General features: G+C 45.1%; 3 long non-coding RNA genes across 3 annotated transcripts; all 3 read right to left on the bottom strand.

Annotated features, from left to right (window-relative positions):
• Positions 1-4,291: 4,291 nt before the first annotated feature.
• LOC140695226 (uncharacterized) lies at positions 4,292-9,257 on the bottom strand. Its single transcript, XR_012070921.1, has 3 exons — positions 9,131-9,257; positions 5,859-5,931; positions 4,292-4,485 (listed from the first exon to the last, which is right to left on the bottom strand). It is a non-coding gene; the product is annotated as an uncharacterized lncRNA (long non-coding RNA).
• A 325-nt stretch (positions 9,258-9,582) lies between these two features.
• LOC140695229 (uncharacterized) lies at positions 9,583-14,524 on the bottom strand. The gene is made up of 3 exons (XR_012070924.1): positions 14,423-14,524; positions 11,150-11,222; positions 9,583-9,776 (listed from the first exon to the last, which is right to left on the bottom strand). It is a non-coding gene; the product is annotated as an uncharacterized lncRNA (long non-coding RNA).
• A 380-nt stretch (positions 14,525-14,904) lies between these two features.
• Positions 14,905-19,853, bottom strand: LOC140695235 (uncharacterized). The gene is made up of 3 exons (XR_012070929.1): positions 19,714-19,853; positions 16,442-16,514; positions 14,905-15,068 (listed from the first exon to the last, which is right to left on the bottom strand). It is a non-coding gene; the product is annotated as an uncharacterized lncRNA (long non-coding RNA).
• Positions 19,854-22,279: the final 2,426 nt, after the last annotated feature.

The following is a 22,279-nucleotide window of genomic DNA, read 5'->3' as shown; positions in this document are numbered from 1 at the left end:
CCTAGAGAGGGATGTTACCCCTTGAAATGCCAATATTGGCCAGTAGGTGTCATTGGGAGTAAAGGGCACCAATGCACAAGTGTATCCAAGTTTGGGGGTTATTTCAAGTTTCCAATAGTTATTTCATGGTTGCTGTTGGTTTCGGAGGCTTCAACCGTAAAGAGCCGACATGAACCCTTTAACAGTTTGGACTGCCAATTTGCATTCTATCTGTCTAGGTTTTCCGTCGAGCTGACAAAATGTTACCAAAATTGACAAGTCTGGCTTCTAGGTCGATTGAGTGTGTTTCAAAAAATAACTTCATTTTCGTATAACTCCCAAAACATGTAAATGAATTCTTTTAAACTTCTTAAAGACTGCAAATGAGATATCAACACAATGTCAAAACAGGTGTATTCGGACCATCCCTCCCACCACGGCTGTATAGAAACAAAGAGCTAAGCAAATATCACATTTCTGTGAAATGTATCTGGATAGTGTTGATTCATCGATGCCCAGTTGGCAGAGAAGAAGTGCAACCTGCACTCACTCGCTCCCATGAACAGAGCAATGGAAACATCCACTCACCCAGCCCTTGGCACAGGACACTTGCCGAAGAGAGGTCTGTTACTTCCAAAGACAGGATGAGGCCTCAGGACACCTGGAAGCAGGAGAAGGCAAAGCAGGAAATGGAATCCAGTGAGGGTCTGACCCCTGGTGATGGAGCAACAAGGGTGAAACTCTGTTTAACTTGGACGCACACTCTCAAGCGGACAGGAGACATGGGATAGAAGGTGATGTGCTGAGATTTACAAGAGTGCACAGCAGATGCTTGGCTGACAGAACTCAAAGAAACCAGCGCAAAATATCCCCACAGTTGATTCGGAGTCCAAGATCCCAGCTGCCACATTTGAGGTAGCAGAGGCAACGTTCTGTGAGGGATAGGGCTACGAATGATGGCACACGCTGAGTCTCAGGGATCTGGAGTGCATTGTGGGATGTGGTGGGTCGAATCAAGAGAGCAAACCAAAATGTGTACCAATGATAAAGCATCAAAACTGGTCACGTGGTTGAGATTACCAATATGTCCCATGGCCACACCCAGTGCATCTGCAGGACCAGGGACCAATTGGGCATTTTGCCAATAGAGCACGTGTGGGGCTGAATCAGAGATATCGTTCATCTGGTCTGAGGGATCCAGGGGGCCTTGGTTTTGAAATCAGAATGAAAAGCCTTAGGATCTGCTACATTCATAACCTGGGCTGGGATTATGGTTTGGTTTGAGGCACAGGATGCGCAACAGCTGTGTGGTTGCCTTCGTGCACCCGTGCCACAAGGATGAGAGGACAAGGAAGAGTGGTCCAAGTCCACAGCGTTAGAAGAGGAAGCATTACCTACAGCATTATCTCCCTAAAGCGGATGCTACATTTTGGATGGCACCAGCACGGTACGGCACCGAGGACACCAAGGTAGGTCTGCGGGATCATTCCAGCAGGCCCTGATATGTGACATCCATAGATATGCTTCCACTGGTGTTTCTGTAGACAGAGAAGCTCTGAGAAGAACTGCTTTCATTGGGACATTCCCGTGGAACTACAAAGCACAAGTGCACTCTCAGTTTGCTGTTTTGGAAACACTCCAAAATGACATAGAGCAGAATGCAGAGCTGAGAACCTTTAAAAGCTTCATTTCCACAAGAGGAAGTGTCCTGCGCACTTTCAGAATTGTGAGATAAGCATTATCAAAATGAAGTTATGCAAATCGAAATAGTATTGGTTTTTCATCAAAACTAATGCAACAACAGCAATTGGAGATATACCAGACAACACACACAGGAACACGATATGGCATCAATGTCTAGGAGAAATTGTCCGCACAGAAATCCCATGGAATTGCGTAGAGCCAAAAGTCTAAAATTTTCACTTAACAAAGCCCTAGAAGTCCACATTACATACCTGATATTACCTGAGCAGTAGAGGTGAAGAAGTACAGTAAAAGAAACAGGAAGTACCATTTTCAGTTCCAAAGATATTGAAGGCCCAAAAGATAAGCTTTCAAACAACTAGACTGCAAAACGCTATCCAGACCATGTGTTGAAAATGGAGGTCAGGAAATCACTGAAAAACAACAGTGTCTCAGAATCACATAAGGCAGAATACCGGAAAAGGGGAAGAGAAAGTCTAAAGACGAGCCAAAAAATATCAGGAAACTCAATGGATGTGATAATATCAGGGCTAAAATTTAGTCGTAAGCAGACTAGATAATGCAGAGGGACGCGTGAATGACTGTGAAGACATGGGATCAGAAAAACCTCGGTCAGAAGCAGACATAGGAAAGCAAGTGCAAAGCAATGTAAACATTGCTGTTGAACCCTGGGTTAAGACAGGGCATGAAAGACTAGAATTCATAAGGGTCCCAGATGGAAAAGCAAGAGATAAGGAAACAAAAAATGTCTGAAAATTTATCTGTAGAAAAATCAGACTGAAACTTCCTGAAAGCCAAGAAAGAATCATGTATGCGAATTCAGGAATTACACAGCATCCAAAGGAGGTGGAATCCCAATAGACCTACCAGCAGCTGTATGATTCAAATCAACAAAGCTCACGAATATCACAGTGATTTAAAATGCACCTGGAGGAAACAACATAGTCACAAGGGAACCTCAAGAGGGGATTCAGCTGATATCTCGGCAGCAATATTGCAGGAGAGGGAGGAGTGCCAGGACACAGACCATATCCTGAATGGCCAAATGCTGCCACCTAGGGGAGCCTATGCCACATGACCGCCAGTCCTAATAACGGCAGAGCTAGAAAATTCCACAAACCGGCAAATCTTAAAAGAATTCAGCAGTTCAAAACTTATCCTACAAGAATGGTTGAGAAATCTACCCTGAATAGAAAAGCAGCAAGATGAAATGGAAAGAAGAAACCATTATTGGAAATGCAAGAAGAGCAGGAGTGACAAAGAAGAAACAAGAAGAAGGCAAGGAGGACATCAAAACCCTAAAGATGGGAGAGGGAAGCAGGAAATCATAGGTGATTGGAAGCACTCTCTTAAGTGAATCAGCTTATTTGACTCTCTGTTTCAAGCTTAAGGAGAGATGCATGGCCTGTCGTGTTTGCAATACAAGCGAGAAGCAGACCAACAAAGAATCAAACCAACAAACAAACACCAAAATGGTACGGTTGGCTGATATTTACCAAGGGAACCATGATTATTCAAAAGAAAATACTTAAGGTGATGTCAAGGATCATTCAGCATGCATCGACCCATTATCGCGGCTTGCATGTACTCAGCACACTTGTATTCGGAGGCGTGCATTCATATTCGTAAATTCTGATTCATAAGAACATATCGTGACCTAACCCTAATGCCGATTTGGAATCAAATGGATTCCTAGTCCGTGATGTAGACTTGTATGTCTTCCAACAGGATGAAGGAATGCCATATTCTAGGCTACGTAGAGAAGAATTGTAAGAAGCCTATAACAAAGGCAAGTAGCTCTGCCAAAGTGTACTAAGAGCAAAAGAGACTGACAGCAAAGTGCACATTGGGGTTGGTTTCATTTCTTGGAATTTCAGCCCCCATGAAACCAATGGATCCATGTCCTGAGAGTGCGGGTGTTTCAGCAGAAATCAGGCGACGCATATGTATTCCGGGTGTACGGATATTAGAGGAACATAAGTCTCCTTTAGTGGGTCTCTGTGTACTGTGAACTGTTAGAAGTTTAAAGACGTGTGAAACCATCAACTGAAAAGGGACACACTTCCCTCCATTGGTACTGTGCATAGAGATCTGAACAAAAGGAAAGAGGGAAGAAGAAAGGCCCATGGGACGCTAGTGGGTAGAATCACATTTACCTTAGGAACTTCTCGTCGGATGCAGCCCCTCCCCCAACACTGACAAGATGCAGCAGCCATTGGGGATGGCAGTTAGCGGTTGGATTCCAGGTGGAATGTTGGTGTGTACCGCGAGGCTTGTTGTGGCTGTTGGATCCTAGGTAACCGGGCAGAGTTCTGTGGGTGGATCAGTGTGATGGAGGGGCTGCCACCGTCTGTGGAGCTTGGCTTAGGTGTTTGGTCCGGGAAGCTGTGTAAGTTCGAGATACTGCTGCTGCCCAAAGACCTGAGGTCACAGGTCAGTTTCCAGAACCTGAAAGGGCAGACAGTGGAAGATCTGCCTGTCATCAGCTTACTGGTGAGGCTCCGAGGTACTTTCAGACTTGCCCAGTCCTGGTGAAGTCAACTTTAGGGGAGACACGAAGAGAAGCTGGCCGAAAAGCTGGCTGAACGGATTGAGGTGAGATGCGAACACATGGATGAGAGATGTTCTGCTACAATGGAGAATACTGGCGTGGAGACAGCTGTAGAGGATACCAGGCTCAAAAGACATTCATGAGACATATTGAACCTCGCTGATACTGGCAGAAACATACAGAGTGCCAACGTGGACTTGAGGAAGTTCCTCAATTCTCTTCTCCAAGAACGGGTCCAAGGTCCCTGACGTCTGCAAGAGAAGAGATGGCAGAGATGATCAAAACGCTCCTGTTCTTGGAAGAGGTCATGGGAATCCACACTTCCCAAGGGGCCTTCCCAAGCCATTCAGACCAGAATTCACCAAGCCCAGGTAAGCCTTTTCCCAGGTTTGGGCCTAGCTAGCAAGCACTTGCCTTCCCTCCCCTCCACACAGGCATCCATTTTGAAGGATCAGTAGCTGAGCTGCAATGAAGCCATTACGAGTAAAACAAGCCCCTCCTAGAATCAGAGTTCCTCCAGCTTCACACTCTGTGAACAACAGTGAACTCCTTAAAGGTCCAATAAACTTGGCTGAAATAGATAGGAATTGAATACTTAGCTCACACCTAGAAACGATGGCCTTCCGCTAGATTCAGCAAATGTTGTGCTTATGTCTTCCCTGGGGTGAAGGGAGTGTGGTAAGAGAGGGGAATCTGACTGAACTTGAATCTGTATTAGGCCTCAATTTTTCAAGACAGTATAGGTAAATAGTACAAGTCAGAAAGAGAACTGTACTGTAAAAGTCGCCAATGATATAAAAGACACAGCTTATGTGGATCGTCTTTCACTTGAGTCAAGCCCCCGTGGGCACTATATCATGCGGGTGCAGACTTGGTTGCGTTAAATGGCTTTACCCAACATGATCGGATGATTAAGCGTTCTCATCACTGATAGAAGAACACCTGGTTCTCCATAGACTAGCATAATTGCAGCAGGGTTCTCCTAGCTAGAATGCCTCTAGGTGCTTTTGGATTCAAACCTAAATGTATATATTTGGTTTCTTTCCTCTTGTATTTTCCTAGAGAGGGATGTTACCCCTTGAAATGCCAATATTGGCCAGTAGGTGTCATTGGGAGTAAAGGGCACCAATGCACAAGTGTATCCAAGTTTGGGGGTTATTTCAAGTTTCCAATAGTTATTTCATGGTTGCTGTTGGTTTCGGAGGCTTCAACCGTAAAGAGCCGACATGAACCCTTTAACAGTTTGGACTGCCAATTTGCATTCTATCTGTCTAGGTTTTCCGTCGAGCTGACAAAATGTTACCAAAATTGACAAGTCTGGCTTCTAGGTCGATTGAGTGTGTTTCAAAAAATAACTTCATTTTCGTATAACTCCCAAAACATGTAAATGAATTCTTTTAAACTTCTTAAAGACTGCAAATGAGATATCAACACAATGTCAAAACAGGTGTATTCGGACCATCCCTCCCACCACGGCTGTATAGAAACAAAGAGCTAAGCAAATATCACATTTCTGTGAAATGTATCTGGATAGTGTTGATTCATCGATGCCCAGTTGGCAGAGAAGAAGTGCAACCTGCACTCACTCGCTCCCATGAACAGAGCAATGGAAACATCCACTCACCCAGCCCTTGGCACAGGACACTTGCCGAAGAGAGGTCTGTTACTTCCAAAGACAGGATGAGGCCTCAGGACACCTGGAAGCAGGAGAAGGCAAAGCAGGAAATGGAATCCAGTGAGGGTCTGACCCCTGGTGATGGAGCAACAAGGGTGAAACTCTGTTTAACTTGGACGCACACTCTCAAGCGGACAGGAGACATGGGATAGAAGGTGATGTGCTGAGATTTACAAGAGTGCACAGCAGATGCTTGGCTGACAGAACTCAAAGAAACCAGCGCAAAATATCCCCACAGTTGATTCGGAGTCCAAGATCCCAGCTGCCAAATTTGAGGTAGCAGAGGCAACGTTCTGTGAGGGATAGGGCTACGAATGATGGCACACGCTGAGTCTCAGGGATCTGGAGTGCATTGTGGGATGTGGTGGGTCGAATCAAGAGAGCAAACCAAAATGTGTACCAATGATAAAGCATCAAAACTGGTCACGTGGTTGAGATTACCAATATGTCCCATGGCCACACCCAGTGCATCTGCAGGACCAGGGACCAATTGGGCATTTTGCCAATAGAGCACGTGTGGGGCTGAATCAGAGATATCGTTCATCTGGTCTGAGGGATCCAGGGGGCCTTGGTTTTGAAATCAGAATGAAAAGCCTTAGGATCTGCTACATTCATAACCTGGGCTGGGATTATGGTTTGGTTTGAGGCACAGGATGCGCAACAGCTGTGTGGTTGCCTTCGTGCACCCGTGCCACAAGGATGAGAGGACAAGGAAGAGTGGTCCAAGTCCACAGCGTTAGAAGAGGAAGCATTACCTACAGCATTATCTCCCTAAAGCGGATGCTACATTTTGGATGGCACCAGCACGGTACGGCACCGAGGACACCAAGGTAGGTCTGCGGGATCATTCCAGCAGGCCCTGATATGTGACATCCATAGATATGCTTCCACTGGTGTTTCTGTAGACAGAGAAGCTCTGAGAAGAACTGCTTTCATTGGGACATTCCCGTGGAACTACAAAGCACAAGCGCACTCTCAGTTTGCTGTTTTGGAAACACTCCAAAATGACATAGAGCAGAATGCAGAGCTGAGAACCTTTAAAAGCTTCATTTCCACAAGAGGAAGTGTCCTGCGCACTTTCAGAATTGTGAGATAAGCATTATCAAAATGAAGTTATGCAAATCGAAATAGTATTGGTTTTTCATCAAAACTAATGCAACAACAGCAATTGGAGATATACCAGACAACACACACAGGAACACGAAATGGCATCAATGTCTAGGAGAAATTGTCCGCACAGAAATCCCATGGAATTGCGTAGAGCCAAAAGTCTAAAATTTTCACTTAACAAAGCCCTAGAAGTCCACATTACATACCTGATATTACCTGAGCAGTAGAGGTGAAGAAGTACAGTAAAAGAAACAGGAAGTACCATTTTCAGTTCCAAAGATATTGAAGGCCCAAAAGATAAGCTTTCAAACAACTAGACTGCAAAACGCTATCCAGACCATGTGTTGAAAATGGAGGTCAGGAAATCACTGAAAAACAACAGTGTCTCAGAATCACATAAGGCAGAATACCGGAAAAGGGGAAGAGAAAGTCTAAAGACGAGCCAAAAAATATCAGGAAACTCAATGGATGTGATAATATCAGGGCTAAAATTTAGTCGTAAGCAGACTAGATAATGCAGAGGGACGCGTGAATGACTGTGAAGACATGGGATCAGAAAAACCTCGGTCAGAAGCAGACATAGGAAAGCAAGTGCAAAGCAATGTAAACATTGCTGTTGAACCCTGGGTTAAGACAGGGCATGAAAGACTAGAATTCATAAGGGTCCCAGATGGAAAAGCAAGAGATAAGGAAACAAAAAATGTCTGAAAATTTATCTGTAGAAAAATCAGACTGAAACTTCCTGAAAGCCAAGAAAGAATCATGTATGCGAATTCAGGAATTACACAGCATCCAAAGGAGGTGGAATCCCAATAGACCTACCAGCAGCTGTATGATTCAAATCAACAAAGCTCACGAATATCACAGTGATTTAAAATGCACCTGGAGGAAACAACATAGTCACAAGGGAACCTCAAGAGGGGATTCAGCTGATATCTCGGCAGCAATATTGCAGGAGAGGGAGGAGTGCCAGGACACAGACCATATCCTGAATGGCCAAATGCTGCCACCTAGGGGAGCCTATGCCACATGACCGCCAGTCCTAATAACGGCAGAGCTAGAAAATTCCACAAACCGGCAAATCTTAAAAGAATTCAGCAGTTCAAAACTTATCCTACAAGAATGGTTGAGAAATCTACCCTGAATAGAAAAGCAGCAAGATGAAATGGAAAGAAGAAACCATTATTGGAAATGCAAGAAGAGCATGAGTGGCAAAGAAGAAACAAGAAGAAGGCAAGGAGGACATCAAAACCCTAAAGATGGGAGAGGGAAGCAGGAAATCATAGGTGATTGGAAGCACTCTCTTAAGTGAATCAGCTTATTTGACTCTCTGTTTCAAGCTTAAGGAGAGATGCATGGCCTGTCGTGTTTGCAATACAAGCGAGAAGCAGACCAACAAAGAATCAAACCAACAAACAAACACCAAAATGGTACGGTTGGCTGATATTTACCAAGGGAACCATGATTATTCAAAAGAAAATACTTAAGGTGATGTCAAGGATCATTCAGCATGCATCGACCCATTATCGCGGCTTGCATGTACTCAGCACACTTGTATTCGGAGGCGTGCATTCATATTCGTAAATTCTGATTCATAAGAACATATCGTGACCTAACCCTAATGCCGATTTGGAATCAAATGGATTCCTAGTCCGTGATGTAGACTTGTATGTCTTCCAACAGGATGAAGGAATGCCATATTCTAGGCTACGTAGAGAAGAATTGTAAGAAGCCTATAACAAAGGCAAGTAGCTCTGCCAAAGTGTACTAAGAGCAAAAGAGACTGACAGCAAAGTGCACATTGGGGTTGGTTTCATTTCTTGGAATTTCAGCCCCCATGAAACCAATGGATCCATGTCCTGAGAGTGCGGGTGTTTCAGCAGAAATCAGGCGACGCATATGTATTCCGGGTGTACGGATATTAGAGGAACATAAGTCTCCTTTAGTGGGTCTCTGTGTACTGTGAACTGTTAGAAGTTTAAAGACGTGTGAAACCATCAACTGAAAAGGGACACACTTCCCTCCATTGGTACTGTGCATAGAGATCTGAACAAAAGGAAAGAGGGAAGAAGAAAGGCCCATGGGACGCTAGTGGGTAGAATCACATTTACCTTAGGAACTTCTCGTCGGATGCAGCCCCTCCCCCAACACTGACAAGATGCAGCAGCCATTGGGGATGGCAGTTAGCGGTTGGATTCCAGGTGGAATGTTGGTGTGTACCGCGAGGCTTGTTGTGGCTGTTGGATCCTAGGTAACCGGGCAGAGTTCTGTGGGTGGATCAGTGTGATGGAGGGGCTGCCGCCCTCTGTGGAGCTTGGCTTAGGTGTTTGGTCCGGGAAGCTGTGTAAGTTCGAGATACTGCTGCTGCCCAAAGACCTGAGGTCACAGGTCAGTTTCCAGAACCTGAAAGGGCAGACAGTGGAAGATCTGCCTGTCATCAGCTTACTGGTGAGGCTCCGAGGTACTTTCAGACTTGCCCAGTCCTGGTGAAGTCAACTTTAGGGGAGACACGAAGAGAAGCTGGCCGAAAAGCTGGCTGAACGGATTGAGGAGAGATGCGAACACATGGATGAGAGATGTTCTGCTACAATGGAGAATACTGGCGTGGAGACAGCTGTAGAGGATACCAGGCTCAAAAGACATTCATGAGACATATTGAACCTCACTGATACTGGCAGAAACATACGGAGTGCCAACGTGGACTTGAGGAAGTTCCTCAATTCTCTTCTCCAAGAACGGGTCCAAGGTCCCTGACGTCTGCAAGAGAAGAGATGGCAGAGATGATCAAAACGCTCCTGTTCTTGGAAGAGGTCATGGGAATCCACACTTCCCAAGGGGCCTTCCCAAGCCATTCAGACCAGAATTCACCAAGCCCAGGTAAGCCTTTTCCCAGGTTTGGGCCTAGCTAGCAAGCACTTGCCTTCCCTCCCCTCCACACAGGCATCCATTTTGAAGGATCAGTAGCTGAGCTGCAATGAAGCCATTACGAGTAAAACAAGCCCCTCCTAGAATCAGAGTTCCTCCAGCTTCACACTCTGTGAACAACAGTGAACTCCTTAAAGGTCCAATAAACTTGGCTGAAATAGATAGGAATTGAATACTTAGCTCACACCTAGAAACGATGGCCTTCCGCTAGATTCAGCAAATGTTGTGTTTATGTCTTCCCTGGGGTGAAGGGAGTGTGGTAAGAGAGGGGAATCTGACTGAACTTGAATCTGTATTAGGCCTCAATTTTTCAAGACAGTATAGGTAAATAGTACAAGTCAGAAAGAGAACTGTACTGTAAAAGTCACCAATGATATAAAAGACACAGCTTATGTGGATCGTCTTTCACTTGAGTCAAGCCCCCGTGGGCACTATATCATGCGGGTGCAGACTTGGTTGCGTTAAATGGCTTTACCCAACATGATCGGATGATTAAGCGTTCTCATCACTGATAGAAGAACACCTGGTTCTCCATAGACTAGCATAATTGCAGCAGGGTTCTCCTAGCTAGAATGCCTCTAGGTGCTTTTGGATTCAAACCTAAATGTATATATTTGGTTTCTTTCCTCTTGTATTTTCCTAGAGAGGGATGTTACCCCTTGAAATGCCAATATTGGCCAGTAGGTGTCATTGGGAGTAAAGGGCACCAATGCACAAGTGTATCCAAGTTTGGGGGTTATTTCAAGTTTCCAATAGTTATTTCATGGTTGCTGTTGGTTTCGGAGGCTTCAACCGTAAAGAGCCGACATGAACCCTTTAACAGTTTGGACTGCCAATTTGCATTCTATCTGTCTAGGTTTTCCGTCGAGCTGACAAAATGTTACCAAAATTGACAAGTCTGGCTTCTAGGTCGATTGAGTGTGTTTCAAAAAATAACTTCATTTTCGTATAACTCCCAAAACATGTAAATGAATTCTTTTAAACTTCTTAAAGACTGCAAATGAGATATCAACACAATGTCAAAACAGGTGTATTCGGACCATCCCTCCCACCACGGCTGTATAGAAACAAAGAGCTAAGCAAATATCACATTTCTGTGAAATGTATCTGGATAGTGTTGATTCATCGATGCCCAGTTGGCAGAGAAGAAGTGCAACCTGCACTCACTCGCTCCCATGAACAGAGCAATGGAAACATCCACTCACCCAGCCCTTGGCACAGGACACTTGCCGAAGAGAGGTCTGTTACTTCCAAAGACAGGATGAGGCCTCAGGACACCTGGAAGCAGGAGAAGGCAAAGCAGGAAATGGAATCCAGTGAGGGTCTGACCCCTGGTGATGGAGCAACAAGGGTGAAACTCTGTTTAACTTGGACGCACACTCTCAAGCGGACAGGAGACATGGGATAGAAGGTGATGTGCTGAGATTTACAAGAGTGCACAGCAGATGCTTGGCTGAAAGAACTCAAAGAAACCAGCGCAAAATATCCCCACAGTTGATTCGGAGTCCAAGATCCCAGCTGCCACATTTGAGGTAGCAGAGGCAACGTTCTGTGAGGGATAGGGCTACGAATGATGGCACACGCTGAGTCTCAGGGATCTGGAGTGCATTGTGGGATGTGGTGGGTCGAATCAAGAGAGCAAACCAAAATGTGTACCAATGATAAAGCATCAAAACTGGTCACGTGGTTGAGATTACCAATATGTCCCATGGCCACACCCAGTGCATCTGCAGGACCAGGGACCAATTGGGCATTTTGCCAATAGAGCACGTGTGGGGCTGAATCAGAGATATCGTTCATCTGGTCTGAGGGATCCAGGGGGCCTTGGTTTTGAAATCAGAATGAAAAGCCTTAGGATCTGCTACATTCATAACCTGGGCTGGGATTATGGTTTGGTTTGAGGCACAGGATGCGCAACAGCTGTGTGGTTGCCTTCGTGCACCCGTGCCACAAGGATGAGAGGACAAGGAAGAGTGGTCCAAGTCCACAGCGTTAGAAGAGGAAGCATTACCTACAGCATTATCTCCCTAAAGCGGATGCTACATTTTGGATGGCACCAGCACGGTACGGCACCGAGGACACCAAGGTAGGTCTGCGGGATCATTCCAGCAGGCCCTGATATGTGACATCCATAGATATGCTTCCACTGGTGTTTCTGTAGACAGAGAAGCTCTGAGAAGAACTGCTTTCATTGGAACATTCCCGTGGAACTACAAAGCACAAGCGCACTCTCAGTTTGCTGTTTTGGAAACACTCCAAAATGACATAGAGCAGAATGCAGAGCTGAGAACCTTTAAAAGCTTCATTTCCACAAGAGGAAGTGTCCTGCGCACTTTCAGAATTGTGAGATAAGCATTATCAAAATGAAGTTATGCAAATCGAAATAGTATTGGTTTTTCATCAAAACTAATGCAACAACAGCAATTGGAGATATACCAGACAACACACACAGGAACACGAAATGGCATCAATGTCTAGGAGAAATTGTCCGCACAGAAATCCCATGGAATTGCGTAGAGCCAAAAGTCTAAAATTTTCACTTAACAAAGCCCTAGAAGTCCACATTACATACCTGATATTACCTGAGCAGTAGAGGTGAAGAAGTACAGTAAAAGAAACAGGAAGTACCATTTTCAGTTCCAAAGATATTGAAGGCCCAAAAGATAAGCTTTCAAACAACTAGACTGCAAAACGCTATCCAGACCATGTGTTGAAAATGGAGGTCAGGAAATCACTGAAAAACAACAGTGTCTCAGAATCACATAAGGCAGAATACCGGAAAAGGGGAAGAGAAAGTCTAAAGACGAGCCAAAAAATATCAGGAAACTCAATGGATGTGATAATATCAGGGCTAAAATTTAGTCGTAAGCAGACTAGATAATGCAGAGGGACGCGTGAATGACTGTGAAGACATGGGATCAGAAAAACCTCGGTCAGAAGCAGACATAGGAAAGCAAGTGCAAAGCAATGTAAACATTGCTGTTGAACCCTGGGTTAAGACAGGGCATGAAAGACTAGAATTCATAAGGGTCCCAGATGGAAAAGCAAGAGATAAGGAAACAAAAAATGTCTGAAAATTTATCTGTAGAAAAATCAGACTGAAACTTCCTGAAAGCCAAGAAAGAATCATGTATGCGAATTCAGGAATTACACAGCATCCAAAGGAGGTGGAATCCCAATAGACCTACCAGCAGCTGTATGATTCAAATCAACAAAGCTCACGAATATCACAGTGATTTAAAATGCACCTGGAGGAAACAACATAGTCACAAGGGAACCTCAAGAGGGGATTCAGCTGATATCTCGGCAGCAATATTGCAGGAGAGGGAGGAGTGCCAGGACACAGACCATATCCTGAATGGCCAAATGCTGCCACCTAGGGGAGCCTATGCCACATGACCGCCAGTCCTAATAACGGCAGAGCTAGAAAATTCCACAAACCGGCAAATCTTAAAAGAATTCAGCAGTTCAAAACTTATCCTACAAGAATGGTTGAGAAATCTACCCTGAATAGAAAAGCAGCAAGATGAAATGGAAAGAAGAAACCATTATTGGAAATGCAAGAAGAGCATGAGTGGCAAAGAAGAAACAAGAAGAAGGCAAGGAGGACATCAAAACCCTAAAGATGGGAGAGGGAAGCAGGAAATCATAGGTGATTGGAAGCACTCTCTTAAGTGAATCAGCTTATTTGACTCTCTGTTTCAAGCTTAAGGAGAGATGCATGGCCTGTCGTGTTTGCAATACAAGCGAGAAACAGACCAACAAAGAATCAAACCAACAAACAAACACCAAAATGGTACGGTTGGCTGATATTTACCAAGGGAACCATGATTATTCAAAAGAAAATACTTAAGGTGATGTCAAGGATCATTCAGCATGCATCGACCCATTATCGCGGCTTGCATGTACTCAGCACACTTGTATTCGGAGGCGTGCATTCATATTCGTAAATTTTGATTCATAAGAACATATCGTGACCTAACCCTAATGCCGATTTGGAATCAAATGGATTCCTAGTCCGTGATGTAGACTTGTATGTCTTCCAACAGGATGAAGGAATGCCATATTCTAGGCTACGTAGAGAAGAATTGTAAGAAGCCTATAACAAAGGCAAGTAGCTCTGCCAAAGTGTACTAAGAGCAAAAGAGACTGACAGCAAAGTGCACATTGGGGTTGGTTTCATTTCTTGGAATTTCAGCCCCCATGAAACCAATGGATCCATGTCCTGAGAGTGCGGGTGTTTCAGCAGAAATCAGGCGACGCATATGTATTCCGGGTGTACGGATATTAGAGGAACATAAGTCTCCTTTAGTGGGTCTCTGTGTACTGTGAACTGTTAGAAAGTTTAAAGACGTGTGAAACCATCAACTGAAAAGGGACACACTTCCCTCCATTGGTACTGTGCATAGAGATCTGAACAAAAGGAAAGAGGGAAGAAGAAAGGCCCATGGGACGCTAGTGGGTAGAATCACATTTACCTTAGGAACTTCTCGTCGGATGCAGCCCCTCCCCCAACACTGACAAGATGCAGCAGCCATTGGGGATGGCAGTTAGCGGTTGGATTCCAGGTGGAATGTTGGTGTGTACCGCGAGGCTTGTTGTGGCTGTTGGATCCTAGGTAACCGGGCAGAGTTCTGTGGGTGGATCAGTGTGATGGAGGGGCTGCCGCCCTCTGTGGAGCTTGGCTTAGGTGTTTGGTCCGGGAAGCTGTGTAAGTTCGAGATACTGCTGCTGCCCAAAGACCTGAGGTCACAGGTCAGTTTCCAGAACCTGAAAGGGCAGACAGTGGAAGATCTGCCTGTCATCAGCTTACTGGTGAGGCTCCGAGGTACTTTCAGACTTGCCCAGTCCTGGTGAAGTCAACTTTAGGGGAGACACGAAGAGAAGCTGGCCGAAAAGCTGGCTGAACGGATTGAGGAGAGATGCGAACACATGGATGAGAGATGTTCTGCTACAATGGAGAATACTGGCGTGGAGACAGCTGTAGAGGATACCAGGCTCAAAAGACATTCATGAGACATATTGAACCTCGCTGATACTGGCAGAAACATACGGAGTGCCAACGTGGACTTGAGGAAGTTCCTCAATTCTCTTCTCCAAGAACGGGTCCGAGGTCCCTGACGTCTGCAAGAGAAGAGATGGCAGAGATGATCAAAACGCTCCTGTTCTTGGAAGAGGTCATGGGAATCCACACTTCCCAAGGGGCCTTCCCAAGCCATTCAGACCAGAATTCACCAAGCCCAGGTAAGCCTTTTCCCAGGTTTGGGCCTAGCTAGCAAGCACTTGCCTTCCCTCCCCTCCACACAGGCATCCATTTTGAAGGATCAGTAGCTGAGCTGCAATGAAGCCATTACGAGTAAAACAAGCCCCTCCTAGAATCAGAGTTCCTCCAGCTTCACACTCTGTGAACAACAGTGAACTCCTTAAAGGTCCAATAAACTTGGCTGAAATAGATAGGAATTGAATACTTAGCTCACACCTAGAAACGATGGCCTTCCGCTAGATTCAGCAAATGTTGTGTTTATGCCTTCCCTGGGGTGAAGGGAGTGTGGTAAGAGAGGGGAATCTGACTGAACTTGAATCTGTATTAGGCCTCAATTTTTCAAGACAGTATAGGTAAATAGTACAAGTCAGAAAGAGAACTGTACTGTAAAAGTCGCCAATGATATAAAAGACACAGCTTATGTGGATCGTCTTTCACTTGAGTCAAGCCCCCGTGGGCACTATATCATGCGGGTGCAGACTTGGTTGCGTTAAATGGCTTTACCCAACATGATCGGATGATTAAGCGTTCTCATCACTGATAGAAGAACACCTGGTTCTCCATAGACTAGCATAATTGCAGCAGGGTTCTCCTAGCTAGAATGCCTCTAGGTGCTTTTGGATTCAAACCTAAATGTATATATTTGGTTTCTTTCCTCTTGTATTTTCCTAGAGAGGGATGTTACCCCTTGAAATGCCAATATTGGCCAGTAGGTGTCATTGGGAGTAAAGGGCACCAATGCACAAGTGTATCCAAGTTTGGGGGTTATTTCAAGTTTCCAATAGTTATTTCATGGTTCCTGTTGGTTTCGGAGGCTTCAACCGTAAAGAGCCGACATGAACCCTTTAACAGTTTGGACTGCCAATTTGCATTCTATCTGTCTAGGTTTTCCGTCGAGCTGACAAAATGTTACCAAAATTGACAAGTCTGGCTTCTAGGTCGATTGAGTGTGTTTCAAAAAATAACTTCATTTTCGTATAATTCCCAAAACATGTAAATGAATTCTTTTAAACTTCTTAAAGACTGCAAATGAGATATCAACACAATGTCAAAACAGGTGTATTCGGACCATCCCTCCCACCACGGCTGTATAGAAACAAAGAGCTAAGCAAATATCACATTTCTGTGAAATGTATCTGGATAGTGTTGATTCATCGATGCCCAGTTGGCAGAGAAGAAGTGCAACCTGCACTCACTCGCTCCCATGAACAGAGCAATGGAAACATCCACTCACCCAGCCCTTGGCACAGGACACTTGCCGAAGAGAGGTCTGTTACTTCCAAAGACAGGATGAGGCCTCAGGACACCTGGAAGCAGGAGAAGGCAAAGCAGGAAATGGAATCCAGTGAGGGTCTGACCCCTGGTGATGGAGCAACAAGGGTGAAACTCTGTTTAACTTGGACGCACACTCTCAAGCGGACAGGAGACATGGGATAGAAGGTGATGTGCTGAGATTTACAAGAGTGCACAGCAGATGCTTGGCTGACAGAACTCAAAGAAACCAGCGCAAAATATCCCCACAGTTGATTCGGAGTCCAAGATCCCAGCTGCCACATTTGAGGTAGCAGAGGCAACGTTCTGTGAGGGATAGGGCTACGAATGATGGCACACGCTGAGTCTCAGGGATCTGGAGTGCATTGTGGGATGTGGTGGGTCGAATCAAGAGAGCAAACCAAAATGTGTACCAATGATAAAGCATCAAAACTGGTCACGTGGTTGAGATTACCAATATGTCCCATGGCCACACCCAGTGCATCTGCAGGACCAGGGACCAATTGGGCATTTTGCCAATAGAGCACGTGTGGGGCTGAATCAGAGATATCGTTCATCTGGTCTGAGGGATCCAGGGGGCCTTGGTTTTGAAATCAGAATGAAAAGACTTAGGATCTGCTACATTCATAACCTGGGCTGGGATTATGGTTTGGTTTGAGGCACAGGATGCGCAACAGCTGTGTGGTTGCCTTCGTGCACCCGTGCCACAAGGATGAGAGGACAAGGAAGAGTGGTCCAAGTCCACAGCGTTAGAAGAGGAAGCATTACCTACAGCATTATCTCCCTAAAGCGGATGCTACATTTTGGATGGCACCAGCACGGTACGGCACCGAGGACACCAAGGTAGGTCTGCGGGATCATTCCAGCAGGCCCTGATATGTGACATCCATAGATATGCTTCCACTGGTGTTTCTGTAGACAGAGAAGCTCTGAGAAGAACTGCTTTCATTGGGACATTCCCGTGGAACTACAAAGCACAAGCGCACTCTCAGTTTGCTGTTTTGGAAACACTCCAAAATGACATAGAGCAGAATGCAGAGCTGAGAACCTTTAAAAGCTTCATTTCCACAAGAGGAAGTGTCCTGCGCACTTTCAGAATTGTGAGATAAGCATTATCAAAATGAAGTTATGCAAATCGAAATAGTATTGGTTTTTCATCAAAACTAATGCAACAACAGCAATTGGAGATATACCAGACAACACACACAGGAACACGATATGGCATCAATGTCTAGGAGAAATTGTCCGCACAGAAATCCCATGGAATTGCGTAGAGCCAAAAGTCTAAAATTTTCACTTAACAAAGCCCTAGAAGTCCACATTACATACCTGATATTACCTGAGCAGTAGAGGTGAAGAAGTACAGTAAAAGAAACAGGAAGTACCATTTTCAGTTCCAAAGATATTGAAGGCCCAAAAGATAAGCTTTCAAACAACTAGACTGCAAAACGCTATCCAGACCATGTGTTGAAAATGGAGGTCAGGAAATCACTGAAAAACAACAGTGTCTCAGAATCACATAAGGCAGAATACCGGAAAAGGGGAAGAGAAAGTCTAAAGACGAGCCAAAAAATATCAGGAAACTCAATGGATGTGATAATATCAGGGCTAAAATTTAGTCGTAAGCAGACTAGATAATGCAGAGGGACGCGTGAATGACTGTGAAGACATGGGATCAGAAAAACCTCGGTCAGAAGCAGACATAGGAAAGCAAGTGCAAAGCAATGTAAACATTGCTGTTGAACCCTGGGTTAAGACAGGGCATGAAAGACTAGAATTCATAAGGGTCCCAGATGGAAAAGCAAGAGATAAGGAAACAAAAAATGTCTGAAAATTTATCTGTAGAAAAATCAGACTGAAACTTCCTGAAAGCCAAGAAAGAATCATGTATGCGAATTCAGGAATTACACAGCATCCAAAGGAGGTGGAATCCCAATAGACCTACCAGCAGCTGTATGATTCAAATCAACAAAGCTCACGAATATCACAGTGATTTAAAATGCACCTGGAGGAAACAACATAGTCACAAGGGAACCTCAAGAGGGGATTCAGCTGATATCTCGGCAGCAATATTGCAGGAGAGGGAGGAGTGCCAGGACACAGACCATATCCTGAATGGCCAAATGCTGCCACCTAGGGGAGCCTATGCCACATGACCGCCAGTCCTAATAACGGCAGAGCTAGAAAATTCCACAAACCGGCAAATCTTAAAAGAATTCAGCAGTTCAAAACTTATCCTACAAGAATGGTTGAGAAATCTACCCTGAATAGAAAAGCAGCAAGATGAAATGGAAAGAAGAAACCATTATTGGAAATGCAAGAAGAGCATGAGTGGCAAAGAAGAAACAAGAAGAAGGCAAGGAGGACATCAAAACCCTAAAGATGGGAGAGGGAAGCAGGAAATCATAGGTGATTGGAAGCACTCTCTTAAGTGAATCAGCTTATTTGACTCTCTGTTTCAAGCTTAAGGAGAGATGCATGGCCTGTCGTGTTTGCAATACAAGCGAGAAGCAGACCAACAAAGAATCAAACCAACAAACAAACACCAAAATGGTACGGTTGGCTGATATTTACCAAGGGAACCATGATTATTCAAAAGAAAATACTTAAGGTGATGTCAAGGATCATTCAGCATGCATCGACCCATTATCGCGGCTTGCATGTACTCAGCACACTTGTATTCGGAGGCGTGCATTCATATTCGTAAATTTTGATTCATAAGAACATATCGTGACCTAACCCTAATGCCGATTTGGAATCAAATGGATTCCTAGTCCGTGATGTAGACTTGTATGTCTTCCAACAGGATGAAGGAATGCCATATTCTAGGCTACGTAGAGAAGAATTGTAAGAAGCCTATAACAAAGGCAAGTAGCTCTGCCAAAGTGTACTAAGAGCAAAAGAGACTGACAGCAAAGTGCACATTGGGGTTGGTTTCATTTCTTGGAATTTCAGCCCCCATGAAACCAATGGATCCATGTCCTGAGAGTGCGGGTGTTTCAGCAGAAATCAGGCGACGCATATGTATTCCGGGTGTACGGATATTAGAGGAACATAAGTCTCCTTTAGTGGGTCTCTGTGTACTGTGAACTGTTAGAAGTTTAAAGACGTGTGAAACCATCAACTGAAAAGGGACACACTTCCCTCCATTGGTACTGTGCATAGAGATCTGAACAAAAGGAAAGAGGGAAGAAGAAAGGCCCATGGGACGCTAGTGGGTAGAATCACATTTACCTTAGGAACTTCTCGTCGGATGCAGCCCCTCCCCCAACACTGACAAGATGCAGCAGCCATTGGGGATGGCAGTTAGCGGTTGGATTCCAGGTGGAATGTTGGTGTGTACCGCGAGGCTTGTTGTGGCTGTTGGATCCTAGGTAACCGGGCAGAGTTCTGTGGGTGGATCAGTGTGATGGAGGGGCTGCCGCCCTCTGTGGAGCTTGGCTTAGGTGTTTGGTCCGGGAAGCTGTGTAAGTTCGAGATACTGCTGCTGCCCAAAGACCTGAGGTCACAGGTCAGTTTCCAGAACCTGAAAGGGCAGACAGTGGAAGATCTGCCTGTCATCAGCTTACTGGTGAGGCTCCGAGGTACTTTCAGACTTGCCCAGTCCTGGTGAAGTCAACTTTAGGGGAGACACGAAGAGAAGCTGGCCGAAAAGCTGGCTGAACGGATTGAGGAGAGATGCGAACACATGGATGAGAGATGTTCTGCTACAATGGAGAATACTGGCGTGGAGACAGCTGTAGAGGATACCAGGCTCAAAAGACATTCATGAGACATATTGAACCTCACTGATACTGGCAGAAACATACGGAGTGCCAACGTGGACTTGAGGAAGTTCCTCAATTCTCTTCTCCAAGAACGGGTCCGAGGTCCCTGACGTCTGCAAGAGAAGAGATGGCAGAGATGATCAAAACGCTCCTGTTCCTGGAAGAGGTCATGGGAATCCACACTTCCCAAGGGGCCTTCCCAAGCCATTCAGACCAGAATTCACCAAGCCCAGGTAAGCCTTTTCCCAGGTTTGGGCCTAGCTAGCAAGCACTTGCCTTCCCTCCCCTCCACACAGGCATCCATTTTGAAGGATCAGTAGCTGAGCTGCAATGAAGCCATTACGAGTAAAACAAGCCCCTCCTAGAATCAGAGTTCCTCCAGCTTCACACTCTGTGAACAACAGTGAACTCCTTAAAGGTCCAATAAACTTGGCTGAAATAGATAGGAATTGAATACTTAGCTCACACCTAGAAACGATGGCCTTCCGCTAGATTCAGCAAATGTTGTGTTTATGTCTTCCCTGGGGTGAAGGGAGTGTGGTAAGAGAGGGGAATCTGACTGAACTTGAATCTGTATTAGGCCTCAATTTTTCAAGACAGTATAGGTAAATAGTACAAGTCAGAAAGAGAACTGTACTGTAAAAGTCGCCAATGATATAAAAGACACAGCTTATGTGGATCGTCTTTCACTTGAGTCAAGCCCCCGTGGGCACTATATCATGCGGGTGCAGACTTGGTTGCGTTAAATGGCTTTACCCAACATGATCGGATGATTAAGCGTTCTCATCACTGATAGAAGAACACCTGGTTCTCCATAGACTAGCATAATTGCAGCAGGGTTCTCCTAGCTAGAATGCCTCTAGGTGCTTTTGGATTCAAACCTAAATGTATATATTTGGTTTCTTTCCTCTTGTATTTTCCTAGAGAGGGATGTTACCCCTTGAAATGCCAATATTGGCCAGTAGGTGTCATTGGGAGTAAAGGGCACCAATGCACAAGTGTATCCAAGTTTGGGGGTTATTTCAAGTTTCCAATAGTTATTTCATGGTTCCTGTTGGTTTCGGAGGCTTCAACCGTAAAGAGCCGACATGAACCCTTTAACAGTTTGGACTGCCAATTTGCATTCTATCTGTCTAGGTTTTCCGTCGAGCTGACAAAATGTTACCAAAATTGACAAGTCTGGCTTCTAGGTCGATTGAGTGTGTTTCAAAAAATAACTTCATTTTCGTATAACTCCCAAAACATGTAAATGAATTCTTTTAAACTTCTTAAAGACTGCAAATGAGATATCAACACAATGTCAAAACAGGTGTATTCGGACCATCCCTCCCACCATGGCTGTATAGAAACAAAGAGCTAAGCAAATATCACATTTCTGTGAAATGTATCTGGATAGTGTTGATTCATCGATGCCCAGTTGGCAGAGAAGAAGTGCAACCTGCACTCACTCGCTCCCATGAACAGAGCAATGGAAACATCCACTCACCCAGCCCTTGGCACAGGACACTTGCCGAAGAGAGGTCTGTTACTTCCAAAGACAGGATGAGGCCTCAGGACACCTGGAAGCAGGAGAAGGCAAAGCAGGAAATGGAATCCAGTGAGGGTCTGACCCCTGGTTATGGAGCAACAAGGGTGAAACTCTGTTTAACTTGGACGCACACTCTCAAGCGGACAGGAGACATGGGATAGAAGGTGATGTGCTGAGATTTACAAGAGTGCACAGCAGATGCTTGGCTGACAGAACTCAAAGAAACCAGCGCAAAATATCCCCACAGTTGATTCGGAGTCCAAGATCCCAGCTGCCACATTTGAGGTAGCAGAGGCAACGTTCTGTGAGGGATAGGGCTACGAATGATGGCACACGCTGAGTCTCAGGGATCTGGAGTGCATTGTGGGATGTGGTGGGTCGAATCAAGAGAGCAAACCAAAATGTGTACCAATGATAAAGCATCAAAACTGGTCACGTGGTTGAGATTACCAATATGTCCCATGGCCACACCCAGTGCATCTGCAGGACCAGGGACCAATTGGGC

Source organism: Vicugna pacos, unplaced genomic scaffold (assembly GCF_048564905.1).
Source record: "Vicugna pacos unplaced genomic scaffold, VicPac4 scaffold_192, whole genome shotgun sequence".
Taxonomy (NCBI): domain Eukaryota; kingdom Metazoa; phylum Chordata; class Mammalia; order Artiodactyla; family Camelidae; genus Vicugna; species Vicugna pacos.
The sequence above is the reverse complement of the archived record's forward strand: the minus strand, read 5'-3'. Positions and strand labels throughout refer to the sequence as shown.